The sequence below is a fragment of the Cryptomeria japonica genome, chromosome 1 (assembly GCF_030272615.1).
Source record: "Cryptomeria japonica chromosome 1, Sugi_1.0, whole genome shotgun sequence".
Taxonomy (NCBI): domain Eukaryota; kingdom Viridiplantae; phylum Streptophyta; class Pinopsida; order Cupressales; family Cupressaceae; genus Cryptomeria; species Cryptomeria japonica.
In genome coordinates, this window is record NC_081405.1 from 138,659,727 (window position 1) to 138,673,298 (window position 13,572).

Sequence of the window (13,572 nt, forward strand, 5' to 3'; positions counted from 1 at the left end):
CTTCTGCCAATGTCCTAAACATTTTGCAAAATTTTAGATTTTTGCCAAGGGAGTAACAATAGGAAACAAGCTTCTCAGGGATGTTGAGACCAGATGGATCTCCTTGCATGGACTAGTGAAATGAGTTCTAACAGAATATCAATCCTTGATTGGACTAATGTATGAGCAATGCCTCATAGTGGACAAAGCTCCTAATCTCTGATCTCTTACATATGTTAAGTGACATAGAGACTTTGTTAACTTTACCTAGTCTTCTCCCCATGCTGGATTCAATGAAAAAACTTGTTAAGAAAGCCCAAGACAGAACTATGTATATCAATGAGTATATCACTCTGCATAAAATGACATTCGTGAGCCTGGATGGTCTATATTCAGATCTAACAGGGCAAAGCCCAAATTTTTTTAGGTGGCAGATAATTACAGATTTGAATCATGTTGAAATTTTTTTACATTTAAATACAAAAAATGAGTTATGTGTCTTTGTAAAAGGATTTCAGATACCAATGCACCAATCTAAGACGAGCAAGCGAGCGAGAGCACTACTAGTTAAAAAGGAAGATTTTGACATGATTGTTAAATCTGTTAGTGATAATTTGAAGTCTATTGCCTATGAAATTTCAACTGAGATTTGTGAAAGATTCCCTTGAGAAGAAATACTTGAAGCCATGGGTTGTGTGTATCCTCAATTTTGCCATTCAATTGGAGATAATCCAAATGATGGAAAGATGTTTCATAAAAAAATAGAGGAATTGATATTGACATTTTCAAAAGATGCATATTGCAATGGACAACCAATAGAAGGAATTTTAAATTCAGATCATCTTAAAAAATAGTGTAAACAGTTTGCATTGCTTATGAAATAGCAGTTGGTTAACTTGGAGAATCCATTTGAACCTAGATCAATCACAAGGCTTTGGAAAAGAATAGATCAAAGTGAAGCATTGTGTATTGCAGTACCAAAATATTTGAAACTTGCTGATTTATGTCAAACAATGATATTGAGGTCGGTGGAAGATGAGAGAGTTTTCAGTGCATTATGGCTTTTGAAATCAAAGATCAGAAATAAATTACACAAAAAATTGGAAACTTGCTTGAGGTTGTTTGTAACCCAGTATAATATTAGAAATTTTCCATATGATAGGGCACTGGCAATTTGGAATTCCATGCATGAAAGACGAGGGTTGTGCAACACTTTAAAAGCTGGTGGTGCTACTTCTAGTGCTAGTGTTGAGACAAATGATGGATTGCAGACTCAGAGTCAGCATAAAGACAAAGAAATTTTTTAATACTCGACTCAAAATGAAGATGAACCTATTAGTAGTAGTCAGTTTCCAGATCTTGAGTCCATTTGGGATATAGAAGCCTCAAAGTGAGTCACTGAAGTGAATTAGCAGTCATTTTATAGCTATTTATAACTATACTACAGTTCTTGAGTCATATTACAATTTCAATTTGCAAATTGCAATACTATAGTTGTCATTGATGATTTTTGATATTGTATTCCTTGAATTTGTCAATCAGAACGGATACTTATTTCATATTTTTAATTGTGAATTTGAATTATTAGTAAACAATTAGATTTTATTTTCTGAATTATTAGTAAACAATTGAATTATTAGTAAATTGGTATTTGGTTCCACATTATGTTGAACATGAAATCCAACAATTTGTGTCATAAGATCCATAAAATTATTCATATTTCATAACTGTTATTGCTAGAACCTTTCTACTATTCTACATTAAATGCTTAACATGATGTTCATGACGATTAGGGTTTTGTGTTTATTTTCTATCTTAGTTGGCTAGTAAACCGAAGTTGTCGTGCGTTGAAAATCTGAGTTGTCCTCTCTTTATTTGTCCATGTCAATGTCAAGTGTGGTCAAATGGTTGGTCAAACATTGAGACAATGAGACATGTTTAATATTTCATCTCTAACTCATAGATAAATTTCATGTTTAACAATTTAAGTGGTGAGTTAGCGAGTGTTGGCTTGGGTTTAAATCACGAGGTCTCTAGTTTTTTGAGTGTTAGCATTTTATGTTAGCGAGCTAGAGATTATTAATGGAATTGCTTTGGTCGTGAGGTCTTGAATTGGTTTGATGCCATGCATTATAGCCGTGAGAGTTAGCGAGTAAGTACTAAGTCATTAATGTTCTGTGTGCCACTTCTCACGCCTGTTTATGATGATAAATTAACATAAAACATTGATTTTTGTTGGTACTCACTGGGTCGCTACGGTCAAGAGATAAAAAGTTTTGAGATTGTATGGTTATCGCTAGCTCGTGGGTCCTTTATCATCAAGTCATTTTAAGTCGCAAGCTTGCGAGTATTGGGAGATTTTAGTTGTTGCTACCTCACAAGATGTTTTGCACTTGACCATTTTATATTGCGAGGTTGCAACTAGGTGTGATTTTATGTTGTCGCAAGGTCACGAGGTGCTCATGGTTAAGTCATTTTAATTTGCAATCATGCGATGTGGTTGGTATCATAGCTTCGTTGGTTTCATCGCTTGCTCATAGTTTTTGAAGTTGTTAGCATTTTACGTTGCGATCTAACAATAGGTAAGTTTTGGTTTGATTTTGTGGTCATCGCATGCTCGCGGGTTTGTAAGTCTTAAGTCAAAAAGTATTGTGAGAATGTGATGGTGATTAAGGGCCTTGTTGTCACAGGATCGCAAGGGTTTAAGTCAAGTTAAGTTTCGAGTTGCGAGCTTGCGATGAAATAAGTTATTTTGTTAGATTTGCAGTGGTCGCCAGCTCGTAGGTAAAGAAAGAATATTACAAATGTTGTTGCCAGGTTGTGACTGAAGGGCTTGATGAAGATCAATGGTTGTCGCTCACTCACGAGCTTCTTTGAGGATTCGTAAAAGGGGTTGCGAGCTTGCGATTAAGAGGATTTGGTAGCATTGTTGCTAACTTGTTGGTTCCTTTCCAAATTGTTATAACTAGTTGTGAGTGTTGGATTAAAGATGGGGATTGACACATGGACTTGTTTGTTGGGTTGTTATAACTGGTTACGAGTGTGCAATTAATGAGACTTGAGAGAAGTGACGGTGCCCAAATACCATTTTATGTTGCGAGGTTGCAGCTGGGTGTGATTTTATGTTATCGCAAGCTCGCGAGGTGTTCGTGGTTAAGTCATTTTAATTTGTGATCATGTGCTATGGTTGGTATCACAACTTAGTTGGTTTCTTCACTTGCTTACATTTTTTGAAGTTGTTTAACATTTTAAGTTGCGATCTGGTGACAGGTAAGTTTTGGTCTAATTTTGTGGTCATCACATGCTCGTGGGTTTGTAAGTCTTAAGTCAAAAAGTGTTGCAAGTATGCGATGGTGGTTAAGTGTCTTGTTGTTGCAGGATCGCAAGGGTTTAAGTCAAATTAAGTTTCTAGTTCTGAGCTTGCTATGAAATAAGTTGTTTTGTTAGATTTACAATGGCCGCCAGCTCGCAGGTAAAGAAAGAATATTACAAATGTTATTGAGAGGTTGTGACTGAAGGGCTTGATGAAGATTAACAGTTGTCACTCACTCATGAGATTCTTTGAAGATTCGTAAAATGGGTTGCAAGCTTGTGATTAAGAGGATTTGGTAGCATTTTCGCTAACTCGCTAACACGTGGACTTGTTTGCTAGGTTCTGTAAAATTTTTGAATGGCAATCGCCAATCAAATAGAAGGGCATGAATTCAAATTTCACTTGAGTACTTCAGCTTTGAATTAATGCCACAGTAGCTATTTCATGCAAGTGTGGCAATTAATGAGACTTGAGAGAAGTGACAATACCCAAATACCATAAATTACATGATCAAGCCGAGATTTTGTATAAATGCATTAATGCATTCTATCTTCGAGGTAATCCAGTGAATTGAGCTTTGCAACAACGTTGGAGAATTCAGAGTGTTGGGTGTGGGAAAATTTTAGAAAATTGGTTGTTTTTCTCCTGCAGCTAAAATGAGCCAGGTGACGAGTGGAACTGGACATTCCAAGCCCAAGCCCAAGGCCACAACAAGTGGAGGAGTAGGACCTGGAGGTTCCAAGGCCATTGCCACTGAGGAAAAGATGGTTAAGAAATACAAAGAATAATTTGTAGATTTGCTGCCAGGGACTTCCGTTGCTTTGGATAAAAATGATTTGGCATGGAAAGATTTATGAAGCCAATGTAGAAACCCTACCACGCTTAATATGACTGGTTCTTCTCTATTTCATTATTTCTAAAATAATAGGGTTAAGGGTGTCCCAATGTCAAACCTTTGGGATTTAAATATGGCAAATTTAATTGTGCCAAATGTGTATGTTGATGTGGATTTCATCAAAGAGTTGGCCAAACGCTATTGCCCAGTATCTAGGGTAATCAAAAGAAAGAACCAGTCTACCCTAGTTTCAATTAACAAAGCTAGCTTTGTTGAAGCTTTCCAGATTAGTGGTGCTGCATGTACAAATATAGATTTGGAGAAGATTGCAGAGGATTATGACAAATACAAAGATGTTATCAAGAAGCATGCAATGCCCAGATACATGCCTAGGTTGAATAGGAAACCGATTATAATTCTAGAGAGTATCGAACCATTATTTGACATCACACCTTTCCACCATTACATGCATTATACAATCTATGGATTATGCAGAGTGTTGGGTTTTGTTGGAGATTCAATAGTGTCAGCTGAATTACTAATGATGGTTATGGACATTCAACACCTAGATGTTAAAAAAGATTACAATTATGTGGGCTATGTGGTTGAACACATCCATAATGCTCTAGTTGAAATTTAGAGTGGTGCACCCAGCCCTACATTCAAGCATTATTCATTGTTGATGCATTTAATCTTGTTCTATAATGTTGAGTTCATGGATAAAGAATTGGAGATTTTCAAAGAAGAATTGGGTGTCTTAATGCCAATACAAAGATGGACCCAGGTTTGCGACAGTAGTTCTTCCCATTCTTCTTTCCTTTTCTTTGAAAATTGGATTGTTTCACCAATTATGGAAATGCTAGGAATAAATAGGGAACGATTGTCAATTAATGTTAGGAGAGTTTTGAGACCTTACCAGTATTTTCCAAACTGGTCTATTTCACATAACTGGGGGGACTTTTATTTTTTTGATAACTTTACTGTGATCAGAGTCTATGGGTGTCCTCAGCCTCCCCATATTTTACCAAAATTTGTTCCAATTAGGATTGCTTTTATGGAGTTTATCTGGCAATTGACCCTAGTTGAAAAATAATACCTTGACAAACACAGGAAGGGTTCTCTTCTTCCTAGTCTTTGGGTTGTGTTTGATTTTACCATTGGTAGGAGTTCCTTTGATGAAGTAAACAATTTCCTTAAACAATATAGGTTGGTTAATGTTGTGTTTAGATTCTATGATCCTAAACAATTTATTAAACGTGCATTGCCAAAAATGACACCTTGGGCCACAATAAAGGACCATGAACCATTGGATGATGAAGATGTTGTTAGAAATTTACTGAGAAAAGATAAAGTACAAGAAAGGAGAAGAAAATGGAAAAATTTGATGAGAGTTGAAGCAGAATTGAAGGCTGCTGACCCTAGTTTCTCAAGTTTTTGCCCTGATAGTCCGTACCTAGAGAGGATTAACAAAATGCTAAGTTTATATGAAACTCTAATGGAATAAATGCCTCAAATTCTAGAAGTGGTTGCTCAGTAGCAAGACCCCCAATATGGTCATTCTTCACATGGCAAGAGGCCACTTAGTGTGTCTGCTGATGATGCAAAGAGTGGGGATGAAGTTCAATCTACCCAAGTGCCAGCTGCAAAGAAACAAAAAACCAATAAGGTTGGTACAATTGTGAGGAGAGACCCTACTAGAGCAATCATTATAGAACAAGGACACTACTTTCATTAAATAAGGACACATCTTAGAGAAGCAGGGCAGAATGAGGAACAGGGAGAAACAAATGAAGCCCTTGCTCAAGGCTTTGATGAGCATGTGATGTTGTCAAATGAGTTCATGAAAGATGATGACTTTATTAAGTCAGATGAATTTAAAAGTTTTTTGACAAGGTCGAAACAAAAACAATTAAGAGAAAATCTGATCATAGAGGAAGCAAATGAAGAAAAGAAAGAGGAGATCATCAAGGTATTGCAGGAATATGATCCTGAAAGGGAGAAAATATCTGTGGAACAGCCAAGACAATTAATTAAGAGTACTGGTATGATTATGATGCCTGAATGGGATATCTAGTCTATTTTTATTATTGATCAGATTAGGAAGCAAGAGGACCCAATGTTTAAAACTGAATTTTGAAATTGGAGATGTAATAAGAGGATTAGGATTTAATCCTAAGTCAAAGACACTTGTTACTTTGTCTTCGGCCCCTTCCACTCAAAAGCCCCACCTTCTAAATATCCAAGTAGAAAAGAAAGTTGAGAAAATGATCTGGAACTTGCAGAACACAACTGACACAGAGATTGCCTCATTTTTTACTCAAGTTTCTTTCATGAACTTATCAAAAACAAAGGATTTGTCAAGAAGATACACAGAAACATATACCCAATTGATTGCATTGTCTAAAAAATATGAAGAGACACTGATGAAGAAGGGCGCTTTGGAGGAAGAGTTAGTGGAGTTCAAAGAAAAAATTGCAAATGAGCCCCCTCCAATACAAATTACAGAAGTAACAGAACAAGTACAAGAAATACCAGTTGACGTGACAGCAAAAATGGAGGAATACACAGAGAAAATTGAAAAGCTTGAAAAGGAACAAAATGTCAAGGCTATCTCTATTGTGTCAGGAATTCTAAAACACACGATTAATGTATTGAAAGGAAAATTGATGGTAGTGCATGATTTGCACATTTCTTTGAAAGAGGCAAGTAAAACATCCTTTGAGGCTGTCGCTTTTCTTGGACCTTTGTTCAATGTTTGGTCAGGAAGAAGCAAATTAATGGATAAGATAGATACTGCAATGATGTATAGCGACGAGTTCCCTCCCAAGATCAGTGACACTAAATACATGGTGGAGGTAATGAATGGTGGAGGTAATGAATGCAGCTTATGCATTTTTCATAGGTAAGGATGTGCTTATAAATGAAGAATTGCAGACATTTGGGGAAGGTTATAGTAAATTCATGCCTTCAATTTATGGTAGTAATGGAGATTTGAAATTAGTTTTTTATTGGACCAGTGAATTTAATTTGATTCTGGAGCAAGAAGAAATAATCAAGCATATAAATGAACAAGTTGATGTTGATTTCCTTAATGGTATGCTTGATTCATTGTTCAAGGTTGAGGTTGACTGTGCAAAGTTTATTTTTGAGTCTAGGATAGTTACAAATGCTAGATGGACAGATTCAGTTACAAAATTGGAAGAGGTAAAGGCATTTAGTTGGCCAATAGACAAAGAGGTGGACAGGTGGCAAGCCATGCTAAAGCCAAAGAAGAAATGTCAGGTTGAAGTTGCTACCCAAGATTCCTCACAGTAATTCTAATCTTGTTGAATCCTCATCTTATAAAAGGATTATAAGATTAATTTGAGAGGGATGGCCACTTTTTCTTTTTTATCAGTAGAGAGGTATGGCCAATTGGCTACTTTTATTGATGTTGAAACTTCAAAACTCTTATATAGTTATAATAGCTCAACTGTTCAAGAATTTGATAAGGGCATAGTTGAATCACATTGTGAATTTACTTTCTGATATCATGATTCATTATGAATATAATATCAATATCATTTACAGTTTGAGCTCTTCACATAATTGTCTTTGTGTTGAATTTATGCTTTCACTGTGAATTGAATGGTCAAGGGTTTTTCAGTTTACATCTAAATCTGGGTTGTGTATGTAATGACATTATTCATAATTTCATTCCTATTTATCTGCAAATGAATCTTATTGAAGTTTATTAGCATGTTGTCTTTGAATTGTAAGTGACTCTATGCCCTAGGATAAGGCATTGGTTTGTTGTCTTGATGTTGACTTGGTGAAGTGACCTTCGAATTATAATAGTTGATTCATTGTGGGTGAATATGTTTTCTTATTTGCCTTTGATTACAAAATTGTGATTTTTCTATAACATCTATCATGGAATTGAATCCTCAAAAGATATTCCCTTTAATTGAGTTACATGCATGTTTTACTAATTATGTTGTATTACTATCTATTGTGGCGTTTGATACTTTCATTCTTAATACTCTTATGATTTTATATGCTATGAATGTTTATGTAATACATATGGAGGTGTTCTATGACTATAATCTGCCCACCAACTACAATGAGGTGAATCCTTAATATGATTCTAGACTAATAGAAATTTTGCATTCCTCAGCATAATAATTAATAGGAAGCATTAAATGAAAAATTACATACACCATAACAACGCAACAAATGAAAAAAGTTAAAACTCATGATTATTATCATTTGAAAGAGAGATAATTATACACAAAATAAATTTATATATAACTCCTTCAAGAACCTACATAAAGCTTGACACTAAATGCTTTTCATTTTCTCTATAAATGACTATACAGTATACAACTTGCTCCCTTCACCTAGAGTCTAGAATCACTACTGGAACCAGAAAAGGAACCCCAATGACTATACAACTTGCAAAATTGCTTGAGCCATGCCATTATCACCCTGATACATTTAGATGGAATGTGAGATGTTACGTTCTATCCAACATATCATTTTGAAATAGAGGACAAAGCCTTCATGCCCAGGAACAAAGAAAATGGAAAGAGGAGCTCGATCCTTCATGCCTACGATCAGGGAAAGTGGAAATGGGAGCTTTAGGGTAAATGCAATATGTTGGGGAGGGTTCACAGCTTCCATGTCATCACAAAGATGACTGGTTGCCACTCCTCACCCAAACAAATCCCTCTTTCATTCCTCTACGGGATCCTTCTTCAAACCCCTTGCCATCGTATGGTAGAGTAGAAGCAGAGGATGTGCCATACTTGGCCTTTCTTGACAAGAAAAGGATTTCACACCCCCTCTGGTAATCCTTCTCACTTTCACAACCCTTCTGACAATAAACAAACTCACACAGAAGAAAACAAAAAAACACCCATCCGGTATCACAGAGCACACAACAACTCCATGCACGATCCTGCTCAAACATCATCTTCCTTTCTGAGGAAAAAACCACTCTCAGAAAATGAAAAAAGTTTCTTTTCTCTTCTACCAATTAAGTCACCACTCCATTGTATTTATAAAATTTTCACACTTCATTTGGTGATGCTCATTCACGTGAAAAATCATCATTTTGGTGTTTTTAAACATGACTGTAGACTCTAGAAGTCATGCCTATCAAATCCACTGCATCCTGCTAAGGCTCATCTATTGTGAATGATTTTGTTTTGATTTTATTCCGACTTGATTGGACAAATTCTGCTTCAGAATCCCTGACAACAAGCAACCTGAGCTCTTATTTCTTAGAGAAATCGGTGATCTCCCATCTCTAACTCAGAAGCTATCCAATCCTTTTATGCCTCTTAAACCATTGTCCTCACTTGTCTAATCAACCTAGACTTAGGAGACACCTTCAAACTAGTACCTCAGGAATGAGTCAAATTCCAAGCCTTAAAAATTTTAGGTTGAGAGCTAGTGACCAGATAGTTTGTGGTTAAGTTTTATGGTTATCTCCAACTCACAAGGTAAAATGTCTAAAGACGTAATCAAGTCGCGAGTTGGCAACAAGTTGGTTTGGGTTTACATCGCGAGGTCTCTAGCTTTTTGGGTGTTAGCATTTTATGTTATTGAGCTAGAGATTGTTAGTGAAATTACTTTGGTCACGAGGTCCCAAGTTGGTCTGATGTCATACATTATAGCCATGAGAGTTAGTGAGTAACTCATTTCATACAGTTGTCGCTAGCTCTCATGTTTGTTTAATGTTATCATTTTAAGGTCACGAGCTAGCGACTAGACAGTTTTTGGTTAGGTTTAATGGTTATCGCTAGCTCGTGAAGTTAAATGTCTGAAGACCTGATCAAGTCACAAGATTGTGAGTGAAGTACTAGTGGTTCAAAGATAAACCATTTTATGTTGGCGAGTATGCGACAAGGGTTAAAGTTACCACTATCTCCAAGTCGCTGCAGTGACGAGGACTTAACATTTCGTGGTCGAGAATTGGTGAGTGGCAGTTTAGTTTCTCCCAGTCACTAGATCTCACGGTTACGAAGGCTTAGCATTTTCAGCTTGCGAGTTGGAGATAGAGAGAGTCATAAGATCTTGTCGCTAGGTCACGAGATGCCCCAATGGGCAGTCTTCCAGGCAAAGAGTTGACGACTGTGTGCCACGTGTTTTAATGACTTAAAGTTAATATCTTGAAATCACCAATTTTTTTTTATGGTTTGAAAATAGCTTGAAATCGCCAATATTTTATTTTTATGGTTTGAAAATAGGTTGAAATTGCCAATATTTTTTTTTAATGGTTTGAAAATAGGTTGAAATCGCCAATGCAAATATTTTTATGGTTTTAAACACATTATAATTTGCCCATGCAAATATTTTTTGGGTTTTAAAAACATTACAATTCACCAGGATTTTTTACAAACTTTGAGTGATCATGACTAATTTTCCAATGAAGATTATTATTTTTCTCCATAAACTGCAAAAATTTGCCAGTAAAATTAAAATTTTCCTCAGAATTATACAACTTTCGCCTAGTTTTTACACCTTGTCCAAGGGGGGGGTTTCTTAAAGTTTTCCGTGATGATGATAAGTGGATGGGACAACTTGCATTGTGTGTATCCAAGGATATCCAAGGAGTATATTATATGCTAGATCAAGATCAAGCACCTAGCAAACCACCTCTTGTTCTATTGGTCCCAATCTAATAGGAAAACCAACAGACCCTTTGGATGCTCATTCTTCTTCATCATAAGACTTAATAGTGATATTTTTCTTTAGATCCATTACCTTTTTGGAAAACCCCAATGCAAGGACTAATTTGAAAGTGTAGATATTTAAACCAGCGCCTCCATCTATTAGGACACATTTAATTCTATGCTTATGTACAAGTACTTCTATATTAAGGGGAGCATTGTGAGGCTAATTTTTGAGATCATCATGTTTGGTAAAGGATAGGAAATGTGGAGTGGTAATCTATTCCACCATGGCCTAAAAATAAGTGGGATCAAGGTTTGGGGATACATTGGTTTCTTGTAGAGCCTTCTCCAAAATCTCTTTATGGGTTGGTCATGAATGTAAATTTTCTAGGATAGATATGTGGGCTGGTGCCTTCTTAAGTTGGTCTAGGACATTATTTTGATTAGTCACATAAGATGTCTTAGGTGGTGCTCTTTGAAGGGTGACTTTTCCTTGACGTGTGGCACATTACAATCAAGTTTGTTGTTAATGGTAATCACATTTACATATGAATCAATTTCAAATATGTGATTGATAACATAGTCATAATATGCATTTGTGTAATTGACATCACTTTTATCTGACTTTGGAGGATTTCTCTTTTCATAATTTGGAAGAGGATCCTTGAATGCCACATGTTCTGCATTAGATTTATGCCCATCAATTGATATATCACCCTTGTCAATCAAATCTTGAATGGTATTTTTCAGCCTTTGACAATCATTGGTTTTATGTCCTTTGCTTCTATGAAACTCACAATAATCTTGATCATCCCGCCATGCAGGTTTAACCTTTGGTTCATAGTCTCTCACTTCGGGTAATGTTATAAGGTTGTTTGAAATTATCTTCCTCAAAGTGGTTTCAAGTGGTTCATCCAATGGTGTAAATTTCCTGCGAGGAGCATATTGATCTCTAGATTTAGGTGTGTTTTTTTTTGTTATTTTGATTATTCATGTTATTCTACAGACCTGATAAATTAAAGTTGGGTTGTTTTGGTTTGATATTTTGTGTATCTACAACACCATCTTTCATGATTTTTTTGTTCTTAGTCCAAAATCTAGATTTATCATTGTTGTTGTTTGGATTGGCATTATCTTTGCAACTAGTTTGATTTGTCGTTTCTCTACCAATGCTTTCTCTATGAGCAGTCCTTTGTCAATAACCTTTCTAAAGGTATGCGGACATTGAAGTTGCAATTGGTAACTCAATTCAGAATTCATGTTGTGGATAAATATCTCTATCTTTTTCTACTCTAGGATATCATAGGGGTACTTGCTTATGAGTTGTCTCCACCTTTATAAGAAACTAGTGAAAGATTCTCCATTTCTCTATTTACTATTGCAAAGGTCTAACATTGAAACCTCATGATCACTATTGTAGGAGAAATGAGTAATAAATTTTACCACTAGTTCATCAAATTATTTAATCCTTGGGGGTAAATGATAGAACCACTCTATAGCTGGCCACCCAAACTTTTAGGAAAAAGCCACATTAAGTCTCATTATGTGCAATTTCCATGCATGTGGCACAAAATTCTCTAATGTGATGATGTGGATCACCTTTCCCCTTGTATTTGTCAAACTTTGGAACCTCAAAATTTGGAGGAAATGGTAACATTAGCAAGATTTTGTCAAATTTGTATGGAGATATATCCTCAAGTGAGTATTATTTAGGTGAAGATCCAGATTGTCATTTGGTGAGTTATTGTTACAAGTCTTGAATTTGTTGCGCAAGTGTATTTAAATGATTCACCAAAGGATTATTCTCTGCATTGCTCTTAGTTCTTTTATTTGCATCATCTTGGTTGGTGCCATCATTTGTTTTTTAATTCATGTTTTCATTGGTATTTGTGTTCGTATTTGTTTCACTTTTGTTTGTTTCTTTCAATCTTGAAAGATAAAAGTTGGATGGAAGTTTGACACCTTGTTGTGCAAGTTGGAGGAAATACTTCTCTCTATCTTTCTCCATCACTTTTTCCATAAGTTTATGAAATTTAGGATCTTGTGTTTCCTCAAGAACATGTGCTTCATGTATATCACTAGAGGTCTCATAATCACTATCGTAGTCATAAAATGGATTTGAAGTTTCTCCAAAAATATTCATTGAATCATATTTAGGACCTTTTCCCTTCCCTTTTATCAAGAAATCCACAGTCTCTTTAATTACTCTTTGTCTTTTGTTTCAACTATACGAGATTCTTAAAATTTCAATGAAGTGACTCTAAGGTATGAAATTTATGTGTATATTGGATGAAAACTTGTGTAGATTTTGGATGAATGCTTGATGTTTCAATTTAGAGGAATAAGACTTAACCAAGATATCTAAGTGCAATTTTTATCTTGTGTTTGAAAGATTAAATCTTGGACTATTGAGAAATAGTGATACAAGGCAAATCAAATTAGAGATGACAAATCTCTATTATGGTGAGTAACCCTACCAAGAGTTTATACTAGTTTAGCTCCAAAGTTGAAGGATGATACAATCATGATAAGGGAACTAACCAAGCTGAAGTGATGATCTTAAAAGATCTAAAGGAATCCTTCTTTCTACCTAGAGTTGAAAGTGTATGTATAGGATGTATGGAAAGTATGGAATGTATCTATTTTGACACTTAACTGAATATTTGTTCTCTGAAATGTGATCTTCTAAAAAATGGGTATCCAAATCTGACTTTTGTTTATTTCCTAGACTTGTTAAAGTGTTCTCTATTACAAATGCACTAGAGCATAGGCACTAAAATAGTCAA